Genomic DNA, 25911 nt, shown 5'->3' with positions numbered 1-25911 from the left:
CCATTCCATGTTTTCAAGGGCTAGAGGGAAACAGATTCTGTCATTTCCAAGATGCATTCCTGCATCTCGCAACTCTCCATAATGGGAAGGTATTTTACACCTTAACCCACATCTTCCGTATTCCAGCAGACATCCACCTACTCCCCTTCCGTGTATGACTTGCTCTCACCATCCTCTGCGTGAGACTCTCGTGCCCATGACAACCAGAATCAAATACCTGTGCAGCCTGCAGCCCATCGTCCCCCCAGGTTCTGCTCAAATGCTCTCATTATGAATGATTTGCCTCCATGTCCGTATTTTATGGTTAACCACTTTCAGAAATCTAAACTATGTATTTCCATGTCTAGTAGAGTGAGCACTGTTATAGGTGTCAGGTCTTGATTCCTCCTCTGACTGTGATTTCATTAGCTCTGTGATCTTGGGCAAATTGTTCACGAGCGGGGGTAAGGGGGGACTAATACCTTTCACAGAAGTTTGTTGAGAAAATGCAGGGAGGAAATGCACAGAAAATGCTTAGCATTGCCTAGTAGGCTGTAAGTCCTCAATAAACAGCAGTTGATATCACTTCTTGGCTATCAAACTATAGATTAGGTGCCGAATTGTTGTAACTTTAGGGAATTACCGTAAGCTGAAAAGTTAGCTTCTTTACGTAACTTCAAAACCTGTATGATATCCAGTTGAGATACAAACTTGGTGCACATTGAGAGATTCTAATAACAGAATAAGCACCAGAAATACCCTAGCACCTTGGAAACTTCTGCATGGACAGAGATTTAAATGATCTAAGAGACAGCCCATCCACAATGAATTGTATTTGCAGGTAGATTTTTGGGCTCTCTAGGACAGCCCAGTTTTCTGAAATTAAAAAAAAATTACTGGAAAATGTTCACATTTTCTTTAACCCATACAGGGAAGGGAAGCCGAGAGAGTGTCTCTGGCCAAGTCAAGGGTCCTTTAAAGGAGAGAAAGTAAGCCCTTAGAGAGAAGCCTTCCCAGATATGGTCTGAAAGGCAAGAAGCAAAGGAAGGGCTGCTAAGGCCGGACTGTGGGCACCGTGAGGCGATGTCCAGGGCGCAGGTGGAACTGATCGCTGGGAGCAGCCTGACTTTGAGTGCGGGCCTGCTGTGGTCGGACAGTCAGAAGTGCGGCCGACCAACGGGTGGGAGGGAGAGTCTCAGGAACACAGTCACAGGCACCTGTGGGTTGGGAAAAGCTTGGCCTCCGCCTACGTCTTAGAGAAGGTTTCATGGCGTGTTAATTTGTGATGAACTGGAAACGGGGAAAACACTGTCCTAAATTACACTGGAACTTTTGAAAGCATCAGCCATCCAATGATACTTTGAAAACGTTCTCTAGGCTGCTTCGCATAGTCGGGGCATGATATTTCCAGTGCGCTGGGAGGCACCATGCTCCCCCACATTGTTCTGCAGTGCCTAAGCTCAGGGGCAGTTATGGAACCGCTCCCCAGCCTGGGGACCATGGATCTTGCTCATATCTGCACAAACGCAGCTAAGAGCAATCAGCCGTGCCTGGCTGCTTTCCTTCCCTCCCTCCCCGCCTCCTCTCTGGTCTCCTTTCCTCCTGCAAACGTGGAGCGGTTGGGCTCATCCTTCAGTTCTGGATCCTCTGCAGAGTTTCCAGCAAACCTGAAGTGCGTCCCAACGATGCAAATCTCAACACAAAGGACTCAGTGTAGGATGTTTATGGAGATAAGAGAAAAGGAAGGTTTTTCTAATTTTGTTTTTTAATTATATGCTATGCATCTAGATAGACAGACGATGTATAGAATTACGGATTGCTCTGACTGCAGTTTTAAAGTCAGAAAGAAAACTTTTCCGTTTAAAAGGGATTTCTCAGAATAAGCCTGGTCCTTTGTCGTATTCACCAATAAAGTAGATACAATAATATGGTTGACCATTTAAAGAAGATCGATTGTGTCTCACGCTACAGGCGTTGCCCTCAAAAGGAAGAACGTTGATTTCGAACTTTCCAAAGTATCAGTTTCTGAAGGTTAATTGTATTAAACGACTATTAGCTGTTCTTCTAGAGAAGACTTGACAGAGGGGGCGACATCTCTGTGGCTTGAAGGTAAAACAGCAAAGGGGTAGGAACCCAAGTTACTTGCGAGGCATCGAATCCTGGTTTTGACAAATGCGCCCTTTCGGTGTTTTCGAGTCACGTTTCCTGCACTCGGGGAGTGCTGGAGCTGGAAGGACCTTGGATGTCCCCTGGTCCCCTTGTCTAGTTTTCCTCTGGGGGCCTAAGACCCTCAGCGAGGTAGAAGACTTGGACAAGGTCCCCCATTTAGTAGTCAGCAGGGCCGGGACCGGAAGGGGGAGGGAACCGAGTCCCCCCCATTCAGTGTGTTTTTTCACGACAACACGCAGCGTCTCCTAACAGAAACGGAACCTGCATCCAAAGTCTCCTGAGAGAGGCCACGTGGGTTGTTTTATTATTTTTTTTTAAAGTGTGATGCATTTTTTTTTTATTCCACTCTGAGAAAAATGCTGCCAAGCTGCTCTCTAGGGAGTGGAGTCTCTATGAGGAGAGGAGGCTTTGGTGCTCGGAGATCACAATGAATAATCATCCACTTAACACCTAGATGGCACCCCAAAGGCCACAGCCGCCCTGGGGAAGAGGATCAGATGGAGAGCACCTGAACTGGGTTTGGGAGAAAGCGACTCCGAGGGAAGTGGAGGGACTCAGCAGCCCAGAGGTGGATAGAATTGAAAAGTGTGCAAGACTAGTGAATGGAGGAGCTACTGGTAGCAGAAGAGATGCTGAGACGTCTCTATTGCATACAAATATGATCGTTCTACATCTATGAAATATATTTCTTTATATCCATGGAGGGCCCAGTAAAGACTAGTAGATACATTGTGGCTATCCCAGGGGGCAGGGAATGCAGCATCTTACTGTGTGTGTGTGTGTTTCATCCATTCAACCTTGGGGAGTACAGACGGTGTGGGACCATAAAAGAGTCTGGATGGGCTCAGACAAAAGGAAAAACATCGAGATGAGCAGAACTGAAACTTAATGGCCCGCCAGACAAGACAAGCACGAAGTGTTTTGTGTCCTGCTCAGTGGTAAACCAGCGATCAGTTTCCTTAGGGCATCAGTCCTGAGGACTTCCCCCTTAGTTTTAGAATTATCATGATATTTTACACTTTTACCAAAAAAGCATCACGTTAATCAAAGCCTACAGAAGAGGTCCAGTATTCTACTCGGTACACAGCAAAATACCAGATGTGACTTTAATTTTTTTAATATTTAAAATGTAAACTCTTTTTGAGAGAGTATGAGATGTTATCGTGTCCGGCTTCTTCTTGTCCTCTTTTCTTCCCCTGCAGCGGGTGCTGAATGGACAGATCCTGGTCTCGTAACTGCCCCAGGGTTTGTTAATGACTTAAGACAGGGTTCCACGTGCAAAACCAAGTGACCGGCGTATGCACCGTCAGGAAGCATCCTTCGTGTGTGTTCTCCTCTAAACGCAGTCTCAGAATACAAGAAATCTCTTGAGGTCTTATATGCCCTCAACTTCATTTTTCCTTCTTTCTTCACTGATGTTGAGAGAGTCTTTTCAGCAAATCTGGGGATAATGTGGTTTGACACTTAACTTTTTCTTCAGTACCGCTTGACCACAAAACAGCGTGATGGTAGGAAAGAGCTCGTTCTCCTTGGAGCAAGTTCAGGTTCACTCTGAGAGCAAGGCTCTGGGCATCTGCGTGTCGCCCTAGTGACGAATGCAGACTGGTAGACTAAAAGACAAGTCTTGTCTCAGTGTCCTTCAACGGGTCTTCGGTCCTTGTCTCTGAACGAGGACAGCCCTGGTCCCTCTCAGATGAACGGCTGGCTGCTGTCCAGAAGATGGCCCCACGGGCAGGTGCCCGCCTGGCCCCCAGCCTGCCAGCGTGTCCAGGAGAGGGCCTGGATTTTGCACGGACAGAGCAGTCCTTTGTTCAGACCAAATGTTAGCTATGACTTCCTCACCAGACAGCACCTGGAAAAAACAAGGCCATTTCTACTCACATGAAAAAACATTAAACAAAAATGAAACCTCTATCCAGATAAGCATTAAATTTCTATTGCACATTCACCCCAAACTCAGCACCACCGCAGGTGACCTGCGGGGCCCCTGAGTCCCTTATGGCTCTTCCAACAGGCTCCTAGGCTGACACAAGCAGACTTCTGAGACTAAAAAGTGACTAAGTCCTCCCCCAGGGAGGGGTTTCTAGAAGGAGGCAAAGGCGGCATTGTGTTTCATCCAAAGCACAACTGATTCTAAGCAAGAATGTTTCCTTGGGACTTCAAATTCGCTTTTGATAAATTTTATTTTTTTCTTTCATTTCTAATAAGTAGCTATAAATAAAAAAGTCATAATATTCTATTATAGCGTTTTAAACAATTCTAACACGCTTTTTTAAATCCTCACCCAAGAACATTTTTTCCCCATTGCTTTTAGAGAGAGAGAGGAAGGGGGGGAGAGAGGGAAATGGTGATTGGTTACCTCCTGCCTGTACCCCGACTGGGGACTGAACCTGCAACCTCAGGTTTATGGGACAGTGCTCCAACCAACAGAGCCACACCAGCCAGATATATTCTAACAGTTCTAGTCACATCATCATCTTCATCACCATCATCGTCATGACTGTTATTTCCAAATTCAAAGAACTATGCCTCCACATTGTTTATTTGGAGAACTTACAGGGGATCATTCCTAAAAACACTGCTATATTTTGTGATCCATTTGAATGAAAGTGCTTAGGCTTTGGTATCAACAAGCAGCCAACGACCTTTTTAAATACACCTAATTTACTGAATCCATTGCATTTACGATAATAAACAAAACCTCTGCAATGCTTCATAATAACAATAATGCCTTTCAAATGATTCTGCACTTACTGGCCAATTTCAGAGCATTCGATGTTGCTAACAATCAATTTCCCGGATATGGTAGTGCGTCAGTTTATAAATATCAAATTATATAGGTCATAGTGTTACCTTTGCAGGCCACTTGCAGGATTATATTGATATTACACAGGATAATCACCAGACATTGTGTTAGGATGTTTCTCTCTTTCTTCTTTTTTTTAAAAATCGGATTCTCAGCAGGTTCTTGGGCTTTTGCACTGACAATTTTCTCTAACTCCCTGCACCCCTTCGGGATCAGGTAATTAAAAGGGTATTGATGCAAAGGGAAGCCGAACACCACATGGCTTGGCAAAGTGTTGCCATAAACTCCTGTCCTGTAGCTGTGGATACAAACTCAAGCTGGCCGTGTGCAGAACTCCAGCACGTTGCGCGCACTACCCCTCGGCACCGCCAAATGTTTCAGCAGCTGCCCTTTTGTCCTGTTTCTTAAATAAACAAAGAACAGATACAAATTAATGACCTAGATTTATGGCAAAACACACTGCCTTCCCAGAGCAAATAGCCTTAAAAGAACAGATGCTAAAATCACATTTCTTACTCACAGACCCCCCAGAGAAGATACTTCTGTGAGCACGTTAGTTTGGAGTCTATAGAAATTAATAATTGGGAGAAATGTAATCAGGTTGTGCTGTGTCACGCTTACCTCTGATTTCACGAGCTTCCGGGCGTGGGCACAGCACACCCTTAGTTTGTCCCATTTTTCTCCAGGATCTTAACAGCTTTATTTCACTTTTGCTTTCTATTTGACTTTTTTTTTTTTTTGCTCAGAAAGATCAAAAGATCATTTCCCTAGGATTTTAGATAATACTGAATGATTGGATTTGGTTGCCGTCATCACTCCTGTGGTTTCTGAAAAGCAGTGTCAGAAAATCTCCTTTGTTTTACTCTGAGGCGCGGGAGGGAATTGCAGAAAAGTAGGTTTTGTTTCTGTCCAAAACTCAGCTCGAAATTTGCTCTCTGCTTTTTTTATTTTTCCTGGGGTTTTGTTTTCGCCAATGCCAACCGCACCCAACAAAACCCGGCAAAAACAATACAAGCCTCGGTGGCAACTGTGCCTCCAGAGACGTGGCAGAAGCTTCATAATTTATGGCAAACGGGAATGAAGCGAGGTCACCTCCCCACAGGCCCGACAATGCAAAGGTACAGCGTGTCATTGGCCACACGTCGGGCGTTCTCTTTATCCCACACCGTACAATATTTCCAATCTTATTCAATAATTTAATATACATTTTCTTGTCAAGCTTCTTGGCAGCAGCCTATGCAGCTTGCAAGATGGACCGAGAATGCCACAGGTGGGCTGATTAGCGGGTGGCATTTCTGAATTCTAACAAGCTGTTAGCATTATGTCTGTTTGCTTTAGGTGCAGATGTGAAATGATTTGACAGTCGATTTCAAAAGTGCGCGAGTACATTTTTTGTATGTCAAACTATGGAAATCCGTTTTTTTTACATTTCACACATCGATGGTATGTATTGTATTTATTAATTTCAGCGAGTATATATCACTGACATGGCATGAAAATTAAGCAGCAGGATCCATAACGTATAAAAGGAACAGATTGAATCAACATCCCACACTCGGCTAATCAGAAAGTCTTATCTCGCGCTTCAGAGAAAGTCAGAGGTTGGAATATCTCAGCCAGCAAAGAAGAGTCTTTGAAAAGTTTGTTTTAATTGGTTTTAGAGGGTGATGGTGAATTTTTGTTTTCAAAGGAGGGGGAAAAAGAGAAAAAGAAGCAAAAGGGAAAACAACGACCACACGCAACAAATGGCGTGGGGAGCACTTGCCAGTCCCATGGAGTGATGTCTGCCCTTGTCTAAAATTTCCAGGGTGATTTCAGGGTTTGCAAAGAGAAGTCCGCTTGACACACCAGAGGGAAATTTGAAATAAATCTTAGGAATTTAACTCTCGGTCTGTGCTTAAGGCTCTGACATGGACTTTAAGCCACAGACGCCCCAGAGTCACAGAGCTAACTGGGCGGTGTCTACCTGTGATTCCAGGCGCAGCTGAGCCCAGGGCCGCCTGCGGGGCTTCAGTGGGGTATATCTGTGCTCAGGCTTGTGGGGTCAAGGCCACGGTAGAGCAGGAGGATGCCTCTAGCCCTCTCAAATGTGTTCTCTTCCCCGGTCCTCGGAGAACCCTTCTCCACCAAGAGCAGCCATGCCTGCCCCTGTTAAGAGCTTCACAGTGGGTGTAGATGGCAGGGGGCCCCTGTCCTTCTCTGGCAGGACCTGCAAAGTCCTTCCATCACATTCCAGCAGGGTCAGAAGGAGGACCTCAGTATCCTAGCGCGGCAGATACTGAAGGCAGACCTCCAGTAGACCCCAGGGAATGGAAGAAGGAGGAGGCCCTCAGGGAAACATCGGTCGGAATTCTGCAGCCTTCGGGCACGGGGCGGAGGCCTCAGGAGGGAAGTGCCCAGTTAGCACGTTGGCTGTCGGGCGTAAGTCACGGCCCCAAGCACCAAGCAACACGACAGCGGCTAGAATTTGGTCTCCATCATGATCACGGAGGGTGAGAGTTCTAAATGATCTTTAAGAATAGCTAACATGACACTCTGGCTTGAAAGATGAAAACACCTTGGCTTAGAGAGGTGGCGTGTCAAATCCTTTCCCAAGCAGTGCCTCGCTGGCTCATCCCAGCAGTGCCGTGAGGTGAGCTGAGAAAACACGCTCCTCGGTGAGAAGAACAGGCATGGGCTGAGCTTCTTGCTCATGGTCACTACAGCTGGGCTCCTTGACTCCGAGTCCGCTGCTGCAAAGTAATCACTAAACATCCTTGCCATCATAGTATCCATTCAGCCAGTGCTTGGTGGGCACTGATTTGGCACCAGGAACTTCTCTAGGTGCTGAGAATAAGCAGTGAATAAAATTGACAGTAATCTCTACCCAGGGAGCCTGCCTTCTGGTGGGAGAGATCATTATAAACAGAATGGAGAAGTGACTGCTGTCGTGTTTGTGAAGGTGAAGAAGGGCTCTGGGGAAACCGGAGCCAGTGAGGGCGATTCGGAGTGGGGTGGGCGGGGTGACCATTCAGGGAGGTAAGCCCTCCCTGTGGCAGTGAGCACAGACAGGGGGACCATGTGCCAGGCGGAGGGGACCAGTCGGAAGTCCCAAGGTGGGAGCTGGCCCCGAAAGATCATGGAACACCAGGGACTCAGTCCAGGGGTTGGACAGGAACAGTCCAGAGGTTGCCCAGGAGGAGTTGGGGAGAGAGGTCCTGAGGTCGTGGTGCAGAAGGAAGGCATTTTTGAGGGTGATCATGGGAACCTCGCTATCGTGAAAGGCCCTTATATCCATTCTTATAGGAAGAAGGCTTTTGGAGTCCGACTCATTTAAACACGGACCCTGACCTTGGACAGGAAACAGGGTTGAAACAACACTGTTCTGTCTCAGGTTTAAGCACTTTGCTTGCAAAACTGGACTATTTCTTGATACAAACTGGATTTAAAATAAAAAAAAACCCAAACTTTTGCCATGGTTTCCCCCAGTGTATCCTGTCTCTTTCTCTTATTACATAAGAGTGTGCTCCCTCCTCATTTCCGTCTCTTTCAACATCAACAATTTTCAAATAATAATAATCCTAGCTCCTAAACCTAAGAGACTAGGTTTTCTTGTCTTTTTTTTTAAATCAGTTTTTTCCTCATAAAAAGCCTTTGGATAATAAACTAATTTCTTACAAGCTTATGCAGTATATTCTACCTTCTTGAATAAACCCAAACCTTAAAAGTGTTGAGGAAAGGGCATGATACGGAGCCCAGATGAACACGCTGGACAGCCTAACCCAAGTGAGGTTCAGAGTCCTTAGCCTCTACCCTCGACCAGGGGATACTGCAGGCACTCAGTGAAAATCAGTGTTGCCGGTTAAAAAGGCATTTTCGTCAGAAAAAGGCAGTGGAGAGCAAAGGAAAATGATTTTTAATTTTGCTTTCTCAATGCGATGGTAATAATGTGGGTTATTTCCTCCCGTAACTCACAAGCCCTTCCAGAAACAGCACGAGCGGAGGAATGTGACGCCACCTTCGGGAGGCGTGGAGCCCCGGGAGCCCTGTCCTCCAGGGTCAGCATCTTGGGAGGCCGTGGGCGCACAGAACGTGCACTGAGTGTGATTCCTGGGTGAGGGGCTTTGATGTCTCCTCCCGGCCGGGTCGGGCCGCTCCGGGAGACGGCGGTGTCCACAAACACTGGCTGACCCCTCGCGTTTTTCCAGCTGCCGCGGGTCGTTCCAGCCGCCCCGCTGGAGCGCAGCTGCTCCACGCTGCCATCGCGTGCCTCCCATCAGTCACCCTGGTGGCCGGCCTGGGGGGGCCCTGCGAGTTTTCCTGCGCCCTGGACGCTTACCCCTCCCTCTCCCGACACTACTATCCACAGTGGCTTTAAAAAGCTCAAGATGTGAAGTAGACACCAGTCTACGTTTATGTTCAGCCCAAAGAAAAAAACAGAACAGTTTTCCCTCCAAATCAACACTGACATTGTTAAAGAACGTTTCTTTATCACAACACGCCCATCACCACGCAGGAAGTGAACGCCGCTGGTTTGTCTCGAGGAAGACCGACACCTGAGTGATGCACTCGGAGAGATGATGAATTTGCACTGATCCATTCCCACTCGCAGCGTGCCTGGTCCTCCCTGTGGCCAATGGCAGGCATTTTCGAGACAGCTGGCCGGGTGAGGGGTGCAGGCTGAGGCTGTGCTAGAGCTCAGTGGCCTCTGCACGGATCAAAGGCTCATTAGCATCCCGCTCTCACCAAATCAACTCATTGGCTCAGACAATCTGTATTGCTTTAAACCTTTAGACAGCTCTAGTGTTTATTCATCACCGAGGCAGGGCTAGGGTTTGCTCTCTGACAGGTCCTATCCAAAGACACCCGGTATGCCATCCCAAAGCCATACGTATGGCAAATGTTGTAATTCTAGGGTTTTTTTTCCTTTTGCAAACACAGATTAATAATTATTTCTCCAAGTTTCAAAATAATCATTTTGGGTTATAAAATATGACAGATAGGTTATTAAAAGTGCAGAAAATGTCTCACCTGGAAGTATTGGCCTCAAACTACTCAAAATAGGATGTTAGAGTCTAGAATGTTTCAAGGATTTCCTGAAAGATTTACAACATTGTAGAATTTATAGTGTGCTAGTGCACGATTTTGAGTCTACCAAATACCATTCTTTTTTATGTGGCTTGGTGGACACAATAAAAGTGGAAAATGCAAAAGACATGGAGTTCTAATTTAGATTTCACTGCTGACGTCCTGTGTGTCTGATAGAAGGTATTTTACTCCACCGTCTCCTAATTTTTAGAAATAAAGATGGGAATTACAACAGTCAGCAGCTTACCCTTGGGCAAGCTGTGGAAAGAATAATTTTAAACATTGAAAAGCCTTTTATGAAATAGAAAGTTCTGACTACAAGGTAATAGAATTGCCCTTTAAAAAATAAGGGACACTTTGCTGTTGATGTGGAAAGCTACATTCTGGCCACACAGGACGGCCCATCCAGGCCATGCCCTGGAGCGAAGGCACCAACCTTTCCGCCGTTCGTTTTCCTTTGGAGAATCCATCAGTTCTCATTATGTCAGTGCCTGGGAGGAAGAGGAGGCAGCAGGCTGCTTTCTAGCTGGAGCCTGATGCAGGTCTCAGGTCCCCAGAGCACGGTGGACCACGTGGCTTTGTGACTCCCACCCTGCAGTGGGCCTCAGGGGCAATGTCCACCTTGGAGATGATAAGATGGTGGCAGCCTATGGCACCGGGCTCCCTGTCCAATTCATCGAGATGATGAGCCTACGATGGCCGGACCCTTGGTTTTGTCATGTCCAATATAGTAATTGAGGAGGAGGGAGGAAGAACAGTCATTTAGTTAGATCACCCTCAAAGCATCATGGGAGCCATATAGACATAGTAGTAATAAAAAGATTTTAGAAAGCCTGTGTTGCATGGAGTGCAAGCAGGAAACAGCTGTTGAGTGGAGGGGATAATGGATGGCCGACCTGGTGAGCCGCGTGGAGAAGGTGCTCTGTGGTCCTGGGCAGGGGCGAGGATGCGCTTGCCAGGGAGGATGGAGTGGGTCGGGGCAATAAACCAAGCCGGGAACTCCACCCATTGACTGGGTTTGCAGTGAGGGTTTGCTTCTCCGTGGGTTGCATTTTCTCACTCATCATTCTCTGTAGGAAAAGAGAAAAAAAAACAAAAACAAGAAACTTAGGACCATGGACATTATGGGCCAATGGGAGGGGTGCTCACATCACATTAAACACTGCCCGTTTTAAAGCCAGCCTCTATTTAGCTGGTGTAGCTCAGTGGATTGAGTGCGGGCTGCGAACCAAAGTGTCGCAGGTTCGATTCCCAGCCAGGGTACATGCCTGGGTTGCAGGCTATAACCCCCAGCAACCGCACATTGATGTTTCTCTCTCTCTATCTGCCTCCCTTCCCTCTCTAAAAATAAATAAAATCTTAAAAAAAAAATAAAATAAAGCCAGCCTCTGATGAAGGACCTTCTGCCTTTCTGCCTTTGCTCTTTGTGAAGCATGTAATTAGATACTTGAATTCTTAACCAGACCACACAGGCCAGATAATGGGTAGACAGTTGTTCATATGAGTTAACATTGAGTTTGAAATTGGAGATGCTCACTCTATGAGTCCTCAGATGTTTTCTGAGCCTAGGTGTTTCTGGTTCCACATCCCAGCCTCTCGATACAGTGGCTCCTTATATACTATTCTATGCAAATTAAATAGTAAGTATACAGGCATATTAATATTTTAATAAGTTAAAAATCTTTCATTTGGATACATGTAAATTAGTATTTGTACTTATTTAGAGAAGATTAAATTTCTATTAGACCAATAAACCAGTTCCTTTCTTCAATAATAATAAAATAAAACACGTGGAAAGGTTTTTAGAGAACATTGTGCTTTCACATCCAGATTGAGCATGTTGTTAATATTGGGTTTTTTCTTTTATCCTATACATTTTGCTAAAAATAGTTTACCAAAAGCAAAGTCTGCTTTAATTTAATTGTGCTTTAAAAAAAATTCATCATCTGCCAGGCATTAGCTTACAATACCATTAAAATTTGAAACGACAAGCAACAAAAGAGAAACCCCAACTAAAAGAAATTTCACCACCAGGACACAGAAAGTCATTTGTTCATCGGTCTTTTCACCTTCACTTCCTGCACTGGGGACTTCACAGTTAACGGCAGAGGGGAAGGACCTGGAGACAGCCTGTGTGCCGTGAGGTGGGCAGAGTTCTTCACTGGGCACCGTGGCATGACGGCATTCTCTTGATGCTGATACAAGAAGAAGGGTCATCACCATGCCAGGGCGGGAGCAGCAGGGGCAGCTGCCACCCCCCTGGCACATGCCGCTCGACTCGGTGCTTAAAAATAACGAAACAGCGCCATAGGGAGACAGACGCATTCCACTAGTCGGAGTACCCATCCTCCAGAGAGGTGAGAAGCCTTCAACACGGCCAAGTTCCGCGAGCAATGAACACGGCCCCAGAAAAGTCCCGGGTTCCGCAGTTTTTACCACTTTGCAAGGTTTTTCTGTGCCTATCAGCAATTTTAACTGTGTGCTATTCTGCGGCCCCCTCCCCTGCCATGCTGAGTTGGCAGCTTGCAAAGGAAGCCGAATCTCCTCTTTCCTGCGGGGCCTGCTCTTCTTGTTGATAAGAGCTGTGTTTAACGTTTAGTCTAGACGAGCAGAGGACAAGGGCCAAGGGATAAAGTAGATGCAGGCAGAGGGGAAGCAAAGAGAGGAAAAGCATAAAACATTGACGTTCATCTCGTGCAGAGCGAAGGAATGGGCAATAGGCAACAGAAATTGTACCTAGCCTTTCTTGGCTTATTCAGGAAAAAAAATATGGAAAAGGAAAGTCAAGAGGGACAAAGAAAAAAATCTGCCAAACAAAGGAAAAGGACTCGGGCACTAAGATAAAAAAGGGAGGCACACAGAAGTCAGAAATTCTAAGTACATCAGGAAACGCCACGGAAGGTAATCTACATGTCTAAATATACACACACGAAAGTCAAGGAAAAAAATAACAAAAATGAATTTAAAAGGATTTTGATCTTAATTCATCTAAAGTATTTGGCAATGTTGTCTGGTAACCTGAACTTCTTCTGGATAATTCCAGGAAACCTTTAACTGTCCTGGTGAGGCTGGGGAACCCTTGTTGACTTCAAGTCATTCTAGTTTATTGCTAGAAGACCATTTTCTCCAGTTGAGTGCAGTGTTTAGGAGCGTGGGCTCCGGAGTCACTCAAACTTCAGTTCAGATACTAGCTCTGCTCCTTACTGGTTGTAGGACTAGGGATATAACTAGGTAGAAGCAAATTGCTTGTAACTCATCTATGTAATGGGGATAACACTAGTAGCTCATTCATAGGATGGTTATGAGGATGAAATGAGAGAAAGGGTATAAATCACTTAGTACAATGCTTGGCACACAGTAATTACTCAACAAATCTTGTTGTTTTATTATTATTACAATGTCCACTTTGTAGAAGGAGCTATAAAAGACCTATTCGTTAGTCCAAATACAGTTGCAATATCCTTGATGGCTAGGGAGAACTTGTTTTCTTGGAAGACTCAACTGTCTCTGCCTCGAAAACAGGATGTGTTGAGAGACAGGGTGGACAGGCTGGGATGGGAGGGAGAATTGGATCAACTGGGCCTTACAGACAGGTGGGTTACAGTTAATTTCCATAGATATTTCCAATATAATGAATTAGAATGTACAGGGTGAGGCAAAAGTAGGTTTATAGTTGTTCAGATGGAAATGATACAATAATCAATACATAATAATACAAGAATACAGTCTGTGTTTCACATACTTACAACTATAAACCTACTTTTGCCTCACCCTGCATTTAGGCACAAAGTCATCTTTATAATTTATTTGCCATTTTCCTAATCATAAAATACAAATTTACTACCATTTTCTGTTTTATGTCTCCCAATACTGATGTTCTAGTTTTTAATATAACTCCATGGGTAGCCAATTGCCTCAAGCAGAGCGTGACACTTTCAGATTATTTTTAAAACATTGTTCAGCCTAAATTACTTTCCATAATAAGACAAAAACCAAGTAAACAAACAAACAAACAAACAACTAAAGCACATAGCCTAATTTTTGTGGATCATTGACACAGGCAGCTCAGGAGCAGCTGCTGGCTTCCCAAGGACCCCAGGATTCCCATCAACCCACCTGAGGGAGCGGGGTTAGCATGCGGGCCCTCCACAAGGTTTGGGAAATCCACAGTTGGGGGGCAGACAGTGAAGAGGAAGTTTTCTGATGGAACCAAACTACAGTAAATTCAGTGTAAATACCTGTGGGGTAGGAAACTGACTTCCCAGCTTAAACAGGATCCCGGAAAATCTGCTGGGTGAGTCTTAAAAAAACATAGACGTTTGCAGTCCCCATTTTATGTTTCTTCTAGAAGATGAGTTGTAACAGCCCAGTGACTTCTCACATGACACAGATATGTCTTCCTTCCACAGGACTGACCCTACCTAGCATCCAGCAGCTGACAAAAGTCACAGCCCACGATGGTGTGACAGCATCATGATGAATAACAATGATTACAACATTTGGAAAATTGTAGACCAGACTTCCCATAGAATGAGTCTACCACAAAATGTCTGGTTGAAACAAGAGGATGGTTAGCTACCGCAGAATTATTCTTTGCTTAACGGAATAAAATTGCTAATGTCTACCTACCCCTTTCGATAATTTTCACAAATCTCCGGTGACTTACACTGGAGACTCAGACCACTGATGTGAAATGCACTGCTTATGACATGAGTGTGTGATACTTTGCAGGGCAGCAGCGTGTGCGAGGTCCTCTTGAAATGTCTGCATGCGTGCGTGCGTGCGTGCCCCTGAGAGAACGCGGCTCTCTGGGTGTTCTCTGCGCGGGTCGCCTTTCCAATGGTGCACGCACGGGGACCTCTGCTGCCGAGAGAAAGTGAGTTTTACACCCGCCGCCAGAATGTTTTTTTGATCATTTGGGTTGTTTTGTTTCATCCCTGCTTTTTGTTGTTTAATTTCGTTTACAGTGCAAATAGCCTCAGCAGACGCTAACAATTAATTTTGGAAAACAGAGCCAGAATCTCCTTCTATTCCCTCCCTCCCTCCCCACAGGGCCCAGCTCAGCATGGAATAGAAGGGACCTTGTGCTCCTCCTCTCGCTGCTGCTGGAAGGAGGAAGAGCCCCGAGTCCATCCGTGTGCTGTAGGACCGAGCGCCCAGGAGGCTCGGGACACTGGCTGCAAGACAGAGGGAGGGGACAGGAGCCAAGATAGCGAGAAGCAAGGAAAGGCTCCTCTTTCAGATCCAAAGAACCTTCCAGGCCTGGGTGAAGATGCCAGTTGGTGCCCGAGTCTTCAAACACGGCTCTGCTCTCCCTTCCCTGTACCAACGGGAGTGCCCTCCAGCAACTTTGCTTAATTACCCTGCTCTGAGAAGCTCGAAAGCCCCCTCGGCTGAGTAGTCCACACACTGAGCCTGAACTGCCAGCGGAAGCCTATTCAGAATATTCATTAAGCTCCTGCACACCCTGTGTTCCTGCCTCGCTGATAAAGAACTGGGATCCAAAAGAGGATGCATTTGCTAAGCAAGCCTGAACCCAGAAACCCTATCCTCGAGAGGCCCCAGGCAGGGAAAGACGGAGAGCCAGCACGTTTCTGTGCCATTGAGTTTTAAACTAGTGGCCACCAAATGGTCCTGGGTGAAGACAGAGGGGCGGAGCTGGGAGATTGCTGAGCCGGGGGGGTCCAAAGATCTGGGTTCCAATTCCTGCCTCCACTCCTTGCCTGCGCACCCTTGGACTAGCCAGTCATCCTGGCTCAGTCTCCTCAGCTGTAAAACTGAGGAAGAAATTCACATGAGTGTTGGAAGGACCCACGAGACAGCAAAATGGAAAGTGCTTTGTGAACGCTAAGGGGCCGTACAAATGTAAGATCTGTGTCTACGCCTTGAATGCATGATGGCGTTTCCTTGACATGAACCGACAGGACTGAGAAGCAGGTTAGGGAAGGAGTGACCCTCTCAGGCGCACCTCTGTGACCTGTGTCTGCTTCCCCGGCCCCATCGAGACTGCCAAGGTGGCTCTGAACAAGTAAGGCACTGTGTATTTCCCCTTAAATGGGGAAATATAGTGTGGCTGAGAGGACATGTTTTGGGATCAGAGATACGGGGTTTAAAAATGTCTCTGCTTGCTGTGCATCATCGGGCAAGTTACGTAACCTCGCCAGACCTCCCTTTCCTCAGCTGGAGAACGGGGCTGGTGATGCCCTTTACAGCGCTGTGATGCTGGTTAAATGACAGGACATATGTTAAGCATCCACTCCAGTACCTAATGCATGGTCAAGACCAATCATGGCTGCCCAGCCTTTGTCCTGGAGAGTCCACAGCACGCATCCCCACTGTTCTTCGTAAATACAGTTGGCCCTCGAGCAGCACAGGTCTAAGTGTGGGGTCCACTTAGACACTACGATGCCCATAGGAGCGATGGCTCGGTGTTAGCCGAATCCTGTGTTTGCAGCCATTCTACGGAACATAACTCCCGCTAGTAATAAGATTTGCCCACAACCCCTTCAAGGGCACTGACTTTGTTTTACTTACTTTCTTATTTTCCTATCATCCTATTTGCCCCTCCCCCCAGTGCCTAGGAGAGTGCTGTGAACATATCAGCATTCAAAAAGTTAACTGAGCTAAGTTATGATTCTGACTTTGAAGAAGCATTAACAGCTGATCGTTGATTCCGACATGTTACTGCTTGCTCCCTTGTGGGATCCAACTTCTCTCGTGATCGGGGGTTTATGGGAAAGACTGCTCCACACAGTGACACACGACGGTAGTTGTGGGATGCTCCCCATTTCTCCCTTGATGAAGCGAAAGAGTACAGCAGCGAACGGTCACGGACTAATACACCTAAATTGTTCGTGGTCCACAGTCAAAGTACTAAAGACCTAGACCTGAAATTTTTTTAAGAAAGCTGTATCGAGTTCTAAAGGGAAATGTAGCCAATGAAGGGGTCTGTAACTTTCAGAACACCAATTTGGGATATTCAAGAGATTTCTATTTTAAGTCCTGCTCAGGTGAACCTGAGCTAGGGCAGGTGATCCTGACAGATCCCAGACTAGAATCTGTGAAACACAGACACAGATGAAACAATTTGCCCCGTTATTAGTAAGAGGATGGGAGTGCCCATCCTATCACAGATGAGTCTGTCTCCAGGTCTGAAAAACATGGGTGTTTTTTATTGGCTCAGCCCAAAAGCTTCTACTGAGCTCCGTCGTGATAGCCCCGCAGTGGAAAAGAATCTGACCTGGTCATTTTATTCGTGGCATTTGAGGAATAGCATGTCTAAAGGGGACAACAGAAGAGGACGCTTGGCCCCAGAACACTGTTACTCCCTCCACTCCCCCTCCCGCTGTCCGCCTCCACACTCTTGGCTCTTGACCCCTGGCTGCAGGCTCTGGCCCCTCCCTTCACTCTGCCCGTGCTTCCGTGGAAGCAGGAGAGGCTGCTTCCAAAGTGGCCTTCTTCAAAGTCATCGGCGCAGGTCCCTAAGTCAACGAGTGAGGCTGGGACAGGCCTGAACACAAGAAAGATGCCATTGGCATTGAACGGACAACCCGCTGGTGAAACGGGCAACAGGCATAGCGGTTAATGACAAAATGGTGGTACATCCCAACAGCGGATGAGCGTGAGGTGTTGGACAATGTGTCTTTGGAGAAGAAAAAATGAGAAATCCTCATTCCCCTCGATGACACGTCTCTTTGGGCGTGGCTAGTAAACAACATGTTATGTGAATTGAAGGGCAGATGAGAAAGAGGAGCTCAGGAAAAGAATAGTCCGAAAGGCCTGGAAGGAAGGTGTGGGGCGATGAATCAGTGCATCTGGGTGGAGTGCAGAGTATGGAGTTGAACTTGAGAGGGGGAGAGGGACTAAAACCCCCATTCAACTGAGTCTTATGACAAAAGCCCAAGAACTCGGAGAGCAGGAGAACGTACTGCAACAGGCAATGGAGCTCCCCCGGACGTCTCCTAGGAGGGCACCACTATACTTTGAACAGCAATTAGAAAATGAGCACCGCGATGGGGCGCTGAGGATTGTGGAAAGACCCGAACTGGGGAGGGGCGAGTGAGGAGGCTCTGGTGAGAGCTGACAGCAGCGAAGAATGAAGAGCGTGGTTCGGGTGGGAAGATACGGAGAAGACTGAGCCTGTGGCCTTGGAACTGAGGGGGTGGGAGGGGTGGAGAGTGGCGCAGGGGGCAAAGGGGGAGTCGGTGACAGGGATTTGGAGCCCTAGCGACTGGGAAGCAGAGGTGTTTGGTGAGTGAGGTGGATGGGAGTTTTGGCATGTAGGGTGGAAGATGCTGGAAGCAATTGAAAATTGGCAGAACCTGGGTATGACTTCATCTGAATTACATTTCAGATATTAGCGCACCGACTGTTCCAACTTTGTTTCTTTGTTACCTACCAGCGTTTCTCCAAGAAAGGATGTCCAGGCTTGACTTCTGAGAGCTTGGATAATCTACACAGAGCTTAGCCCGGCTCTGATACACTGGTGTGTTAGAGATGACGTTTTCCCCAGAAGACTCTGAGCAGAGATTGTTACTTATGGAATGAGTAAAATCTCTATCTTATCCTTTTTAGTTCCTTCCCTGTCCCCCAGTCTCATCCTACCAATCACACATACACAATATCGAGTTTCTATTATTCCAAGCCCAATGTTTGCCTCTGTGAAGGATAGATACAGAGGTTAATAAGACACCGTGCTAGGCTAGCTTCAAAAGAGCTTGCAATCTGGTGCAGACTCCAATGGTTGGCTAAATTTACAGTTACAGAGCACTGACTATGCACTGAACACTGATGTAAGAGGCAGTATTGCCTAGTGGTTAGGCATGGAAGATAGTGGTTTGCAGATTGTAGGCGCTGGAGCCCGATTAGATGGACTCAAAGTCTTTCTCTAATGCTTATTCATTGTAAGCACGTCAATTAAATTGTTAAAGGACAGGGAGCTCAGTTTTCCTGTCTGTAAAATGGGAGTAACAATTACTCCATAGGGTTTTATGATGATTCAACAAATTAATACATATAACCTAACCCATTATGTGCTATGAACTCATACATATTCCTAACACATAATAAGCACTCAATAAACCTTAGCTGTTGTTATTACAAAGTGCCTCATGAATATGATCTCCTTTCATCCTCATAGTAGCTGGGCAGAATTAGTATTGTGTCCCCATCCGTGAATGAGGGCCTCAAGACCCCCAGAGAGAATCGCTGACTTGGCCCAGGTTGCCATTACACAAAGGAGCTGTGGTGTGAGTCCAGGCGGGTCCAGAACTCACTCAGCAACACTGCAGTCCCTCTGGCTCCAGGGGACAGCGCATGAAGGAAGACACTCTACATTTCAGTCTGACCTAGTATCGCAAAACTGGTGACAATTTTTAAACGGCTGAAAATTAAACCACCAATAGTGATTACAGCTGCTAATATAATTCTCTAATTTAGCTTTATTCCACAAGTAAGCTTTTAACATTATTTGATTATGATAATAAATTAGATTGGCCAGGTATTTTCCTCTTTGATTTTGTGAACGATCTCTGGAGACAGGGCTTATTGAAAAATTAGCTCCTAATTTCCTGTGGCTGAAACCAGTTTGCTAAAACGAGTAAATGAACTGATGGATTTTTAAATGTCAACTTATAGTCAAGCATTTAAAGGCTCTGTGTGATCAGGCCTAGATCAGAGAGGCTACCTAGCCAACTCATAGAACTGTGAGCTGAATGTATCATGGTTGCTTTAAACAATTAAGTTTTAGGGTGGTTTCTTACACAGCCAAAGCTAACTAGTACAGACTAACAGACTAACACAGGGGTCAATAAACTTTTTCTGCAAAGGGTCCAATGGTAAATATTTGGGTTTTGCAAGCTACAAGGTGTTTGTTGAAAACTATTCAGCTCTGCTGTTGTAGACCAAAAGGAACCGCAGACAGTATGGAAATAAATAGTCACTTCTGAGTTGGCCTGAAGGGTGTTGTTTGTTGACCCCTGGTCTAGCACAGGAAACAGACATGACTCAAATAATGGCAGAAAGAAGTGTATGCGTGTAACCTGCAGTCGCTGCCTCGTGGCCGAGGCTCACTGGGCTATCAGAAAGAATAACTGGAGAACCTGGCCCCGGCTGCTAGTTCAGGTAGTGTCTTGGTCAGATCTCCCCAGAAGCAAACCCTGAGATAAGGCTTTGAGTGCAGGCGGTCTGTTTGGGAAGTGACCTCAGGAAGCACGGTAGGAAAGTAGAGACAGGAGACACAGACGAAGCCACTATGGAGCAAGTTCACGAGCATGTTACCCCATGGGCAAAGTGAGGCTTAGTCACCGAGGGCCTTCAGGAGAAGCTCCGGGTCACCAGGGGCTGAGGGAGTTGGACTGTGTGTTCTCCAGCTCCCATCCATCCTTGGTGGAGGGTGGCTGCAGGAGGAGGTGCTTCCGTGATGTTCTGGCCTCCCCCACTCCCCACACTGCTGCAGCTAGAAAAAGCTCTTGGGCAGAGAGTAGCAGCCGCTCACTGTAAGAAGCTGGGCCGGGAGGCGGAGTGCCAGGGGGCGTGGGTGGGTACCGACGGCATCTGCTGCAGAAGGCTTCCCTGTGGGAGGCAGGTCTGAGCTGAGCTCTGAGCTGGGCAGGATTTCTAGGGGCAGAAGCCACAGCTGAAGCGTGGATGTGGGCAAGGTCACTTAGGCACATTGAGAAATAAGGAGAAGTCAGGAACTCAGTGTCTCAGAAACCTACGTCTAGTGTAGGATGAGCCTCAAAGGAGACTGTATTAACCAAAATCTCAGCTGCTGCATATAATAAAAATTTATCCTGTCACAGTTCTGGAGGCCGACGTCCAAAGTCAAGTTGTGAGCAGGTGCGTGATTTTTCTGGAGGCTCTAGGGGGTTCCTTTCTTGCTCCTGCCTGGCTCCTGGTGGCTCCCAGGAGCCCCCGTCATCCTGCTTTTTGACGTCACTCCAATCTCTGCCTCCATCGTCATGTGGCCATCTCCCCTCTGTGTCTGCACCCGAATTTCCCCCTTCTTATGAAATCACCAGTCATTGCATTAGGACCCACCCTGATGACCTCATCTCAACTTGACTTCGAGTGTAAAGACCCTATTTCCAAATAAGGTCACATTCCCGGGTCCTGGGAGTTAGGGCTTGAATGTATCTTCTGGGGGTCGTATCCATGACCATTGTAAATAAGATGAAGACTGGGGAGCATTCACTGGATTGAGAAACATGGACCTGTGTTTCCTATCAAGAGCTGATTCTGTAGAAAAATGGAAGAAGAAGAATAGCCATGGATAAGAGACGAAGAAATAGAGTGAGAAACGCTTTCAGGATGCTGGGCAGCGAAAGGGAAGGAATGGATGGAGGCAGGGGTTTATGGGGTTGAGGGAGGGTATTTTTTAAGATGGCAGAGACTGAGCGTATCAGTGGAAGGACCTGCTTTTGAGGGACATGCTGACTATGAAGGTGGCCAGGATAGTCCTCAGCAGGCAGGAGAGAATGGGCACCTGAGGCCAGGCTCCTCTGTTGTAAGAATTAGAGGGGAGGAGTGAAGTTCCAGAATTTTCTCCTCTGTGCTCTAGGCCCTCACTCTTCCCACCAACTGGTCCCATTTGCTCGTCTCAGGATAATCCACCCAGTAACGACTACCACTGTTCCGCCCCCGGGGAGAGCTGTTGCCCACATTTTCCTGGTATTTCCCTCCCATTTGTGTCCCTTGGCCAATGTTTGCCAATGACCGTCTGCTGTGTCCACCACACGCCGTCTGAAAGGGCAGACGTGGGAGGGGCGGGCGTTGGGTGTAGGACAGTCGTCGGTAGATGCAGCCATTATTCCACTGACCTTGAGAACAGCCCCCACGGGAAGGGAGGAGAGGATTATTAGCCTCACTTTACACAAAAGGAAACTGAGATTCTAGGAAGGGTTTCAGAGGAGACCACGTGGGTTCAAACCCACTTCCTCAGATATCTTTTGGGACTTTTGCCACTGCAAAGAGCTGCCTCCCTCAACGTGACACCAAGGGCGGTTTAGAAGTTATATCAGAGTGGGATATTATGGTTTCCAGAAAGAAATGGATCACTTTTTCAAGTCTTGTAGAGTAACAAGAAATATTTATGGCCTTGCTTTCCTAGGGCTGGTGTCTTGGGAACTAAGTTTGCCTTCCTTCAGGAAACCATAAAACCGGATATTCTGATAAAATTGCTGTATAAGAACTATTTCCCCATCATCTTAGATATTTATTTATCCAGCAAACATTTACTGAGCTCCTACTGTGTGCCAGGAGTTGTTCTGGGGACGAGGGATAGACGTGAGTTGGGCATCACCTCTGTCTCCAAGGACTGCAGTACCCGGAGAACAGCCAGACATGTGGGGAGGGGGGGCGTGGGCAGGCTACCCTGGCCACGTGGAGCAACGAACCCTAGGAACACACTCATGTGTTTGGGGAAAGATGGTATTTCAAAGAAATTCCGTGAGAAAAGAGGAGAGGGAGAAGAGGAGGCCCCGAGAGGGGAGGAAGAGAGATCAGGCCAGAGAGAAAATAATAGTAGCAATAAAAACATATATTTGGGTGGCCTTGGCAGCTTACGAAATGCTCTTATATAATTTTTTTTCACTTAATTTTCACAGCAGCTCTTGGAAAACTAAACAGTAAGTCACTTCTTCCCCACACGGGTAGCTCTTGGAGATGGATGGGCTTTTCCTAAGCAGCAATGTATTCAAAATGAATCAAGTACGAAATCTACCCATCTTATACTACATATTCATTAGACTCGTCTTTCTGAATTGCATTTGACAGCTTTTGCCTCGTTTGGGAGGACTCAAATGTATCAAGCTCAGCTCAAGCAGTGCTCCTCCCTGTCTTGTCTTAAAGGTTCCCAATTCTGCCAACAAAACTCTGAAAGTTGGTTGAAGCCTCAGGCCCCGCCTCCCCTTGGTCTCTGCTCCCTCGGCTGAATGAGTGTGCTCCTCCGTGACACAGCGGACGTCCTTCCTGTTCCCTGGTCCGCCGGCGTGGGCACCAAGAATGGACAGCGTTGGCTGGGAAGCTCATGTAGGTGGCGCTCTGAGCAAGTCTCCTCACCATGGACTTCCCTCTTAATGAAGTGATTCACACACGGCACATTCATTCACCCATCCATTCGTGTAATAAATGTATTGAATGTCCCCCACACGCAAGACACACATGCAGACCTTGTAAAGAATCGAGGTAACAAGACGTGCGCAAGGTATGTGGAGTCTATTGGCAAGGGTGAGGTGAGCCAATGAAGATTTTACGTGATGGTGAAGGCGACAGGTGAGAAAAGGGAGCTGGGTGCATCTGTTATTATGATTTCTGCAGCACAAGTCAGGGGACAGGAACTTTGCCAGGTTCTCTCCCATCTGTGTGACCTTATCGGATCCTCACAACACAGTGGCAGACACTCAGGGCTCCATTTTCCAGGCAGGAACATCAAGGTTTTCCTTATTTCCTTCCATGTGGTGAGGCTTCCTGGGAGAAGTTTATTGTTTGGGGGGGGTGGTGGTGCTCATTTGCTTTGTTTTATTTATGGTTGTTGCTGTTCAGGTTTGAAGTCTGCATAGGATTTCAACCTTTGAATAGAGGAAGATGTAACGTGAAGCCTCAGGGACCCCGGCTTCCACGGGTTCCTGTCGAGGTCCCGAGGGAGCCATAGAGTGTGCTCACACGTTCATGCGTTTTTGTGAACTTTGCCAAAGAAATATATTTGAGTGTTCTTTTTCTTAAAGACGCTGTCCCAAATTGAATATACTTTGGGTCCCACAAAATCTGGATATGCCTCTACGTTTAAAAAGAGAAGGAAGGGCAGGAGGAAAAAGGAACCCGCTGAGCAAATGCAGCAAGGGAGGAAGGGCCGGGGCCCGTGGGAAGAAGGGTCTGTGGCCCCTGCCGGCAGGAGCAGCTGGAGGCAAGGCCAGAAAGGACTAGAGAGAGGACGAGAGGACGACTTCCCCAGCTCCTGTCCAATCGGCGTCGGCTCCTCCTGGCCTCCTCTTGGCAACAGGGCGACGCTCCCTACCCAGACTCCCAACGGGGGATCCGCTATGGACCCTTCCCTCTACCTCCTGGATATTCACCTGCTTCTGCTCCGTTGGCCCCTTCCCAACATCCCGAGTTCGTGATTCCCCCATTGGAGGGGGGAGGGGGGAAGTTCGGGAGGGAGGGGAGAAAGGAGGAGGAAGAAAGGAAAGAAGGAAGACCTCTTTGGAAGGTTTCTCCCCTCCACATTCAGCCCTGTCTGTGTCTCCCCATTCTTGGCCGAAAGGTCCTGACAGATCATCTTCACTTACTGTTTCCATTGTCTCACCTCGAATGACTACTCAACCGCGTGCAATCTGGCGTCTCCCCCACCAGCCCCAGCTCCTCGGAAACTTCTCCTGCCAAAGTCATCAGACTCCTTACTCGAGCCACGCACTGCACTCTTCCGTCCTTATTTCCCTTGGCGTCCTGACTTAGGACCCACTTCCCCAGGTTGTCCCCTCCCTCTGTGCTCCTTCCCACGCGCCCACCCCCCTTAACCACTCGTGCTCCCCAGCCTCCGTCTTAGGCTCTCTTTTGCTCAGTCACAGTGACTGTTTATCACGTGTGTGCCGCGGGCTCCGACTCTCCTTGTGTCCTAAGCTGGGCTCACCGGCTCACACCCCCCACCCCCACCTCCCTTGCTGATTCCAAAGTCAATGTAAGAAGACCCAAAAAAGGATTTCACGGCTGGAAAGGCATTTACGTTCTCTCAGACAGCTCCCTCATTATCGGACGTGGAAATGGAGACCCAGAGAGGTTAAGCTCCTGGTCTACAGTCGCACAGTGGGGCTCGTGGGGGGCTCACACTGGGCAAAACCAAGATCTCTGCAGGCCTCTGCTCTCCCGGTCACGCCTCTTTGGAATCTGAGGGCGGAGCAACAAAGGCAAACACACAGCCCTTTAAATTCATTTCAGAAAGACGGTGGACCGTGATAGGCCCGTTTCCCTCAGGCACTGGAACCTGCTCTATAAAACTCAGACTCCAAGGCTGAAGCTGCTGGCTTTTTCCAGAAAGCCAGAGCAGGGCCACCTCAGCTCAGACGATGCCAGACTTCAATTAAACATAACTGATGCCTTGATGCGCAGCGGAGCTGAACCCGGCTGGGGCTGCCCACTAGGTCTCGCCCCCACGGCACCGTGGAAGTCTGCCTCCTGGCAAAGGGCACGTACAGATTGGCTGTGGGTGGCCCAGAGTGTGTGAGCCGTTGGAAATAATGCCACTACAGTTCGCTGAGTGACTCAGAGGTGGCTACGATCCTTCCTGGCACTTCGATGGGCCGCAGAGGACCAGGGAGAGAGCTGCCTCCTTTCCCATGTTGAGTAGCTGATGGCACAGGGGCACTGGCCAAACCGAGTCCCATCTCCCCACCACGACCCCGCTGTGTGACCTCAGGCCGGCAGCTTGGCCTCTCTGGGTCTCAACTTCCATACCCGGTGACGAGACCTTTGTCTGAGAGGCTCGAAATACCTTTCTGGCTCTACAGTCCTTCGTTAGGTCTCGTCACTTTGATTTTGGAAAACAAAGGAGGCCGAAAGAAGCTGTGGCCACACGCCCTTCTAGAGTGAGCCACAAACCCCTCAGCTGGAAAAGCTTCCTGCCGCCCACCCATCGGCGGTGTTCCTGAAACTGTGGGTGTACATCAGGTGAGTGAAAACTGTACCGTTAAAGTTCTAGAATCACACAAAGCTTAAAGGATTAAAAAAATTGGATTTTTTTGCAAAAGGAAAAATACTTCTGGAATGCCCCCAACTTCCTTTCATCTATTAACTTGAACTTCCTAATGCAAATTTAATGGGCTTCAGCGTCAGCAGAATGGGACTGGAACCCTGGTTCCTGGAGCTGTTACCCTCTGAACTTCAGTTTCCTAGTCTGT

The sequence above is a fragment of the Phyllostomus hastatus genome, unplaced genomic scaffold (genome assembly GCF_019186645.2).
Source record: "Phyllostomus hastatus isolate PE091 unplaced genomic scaffold, TTU_PhHast_1.1 phas_contig_148, whole genome shotgun sequence".
Lineage (NCBI taxonomy): Eukaryota > Metazoa > Chordata > Mammalia > Chiroptera > Phyllostomidae > Phyllostomus > Phyllostomus hastatus.
This window is presented reverse-complemented; position numbering follows the sequence as displayed.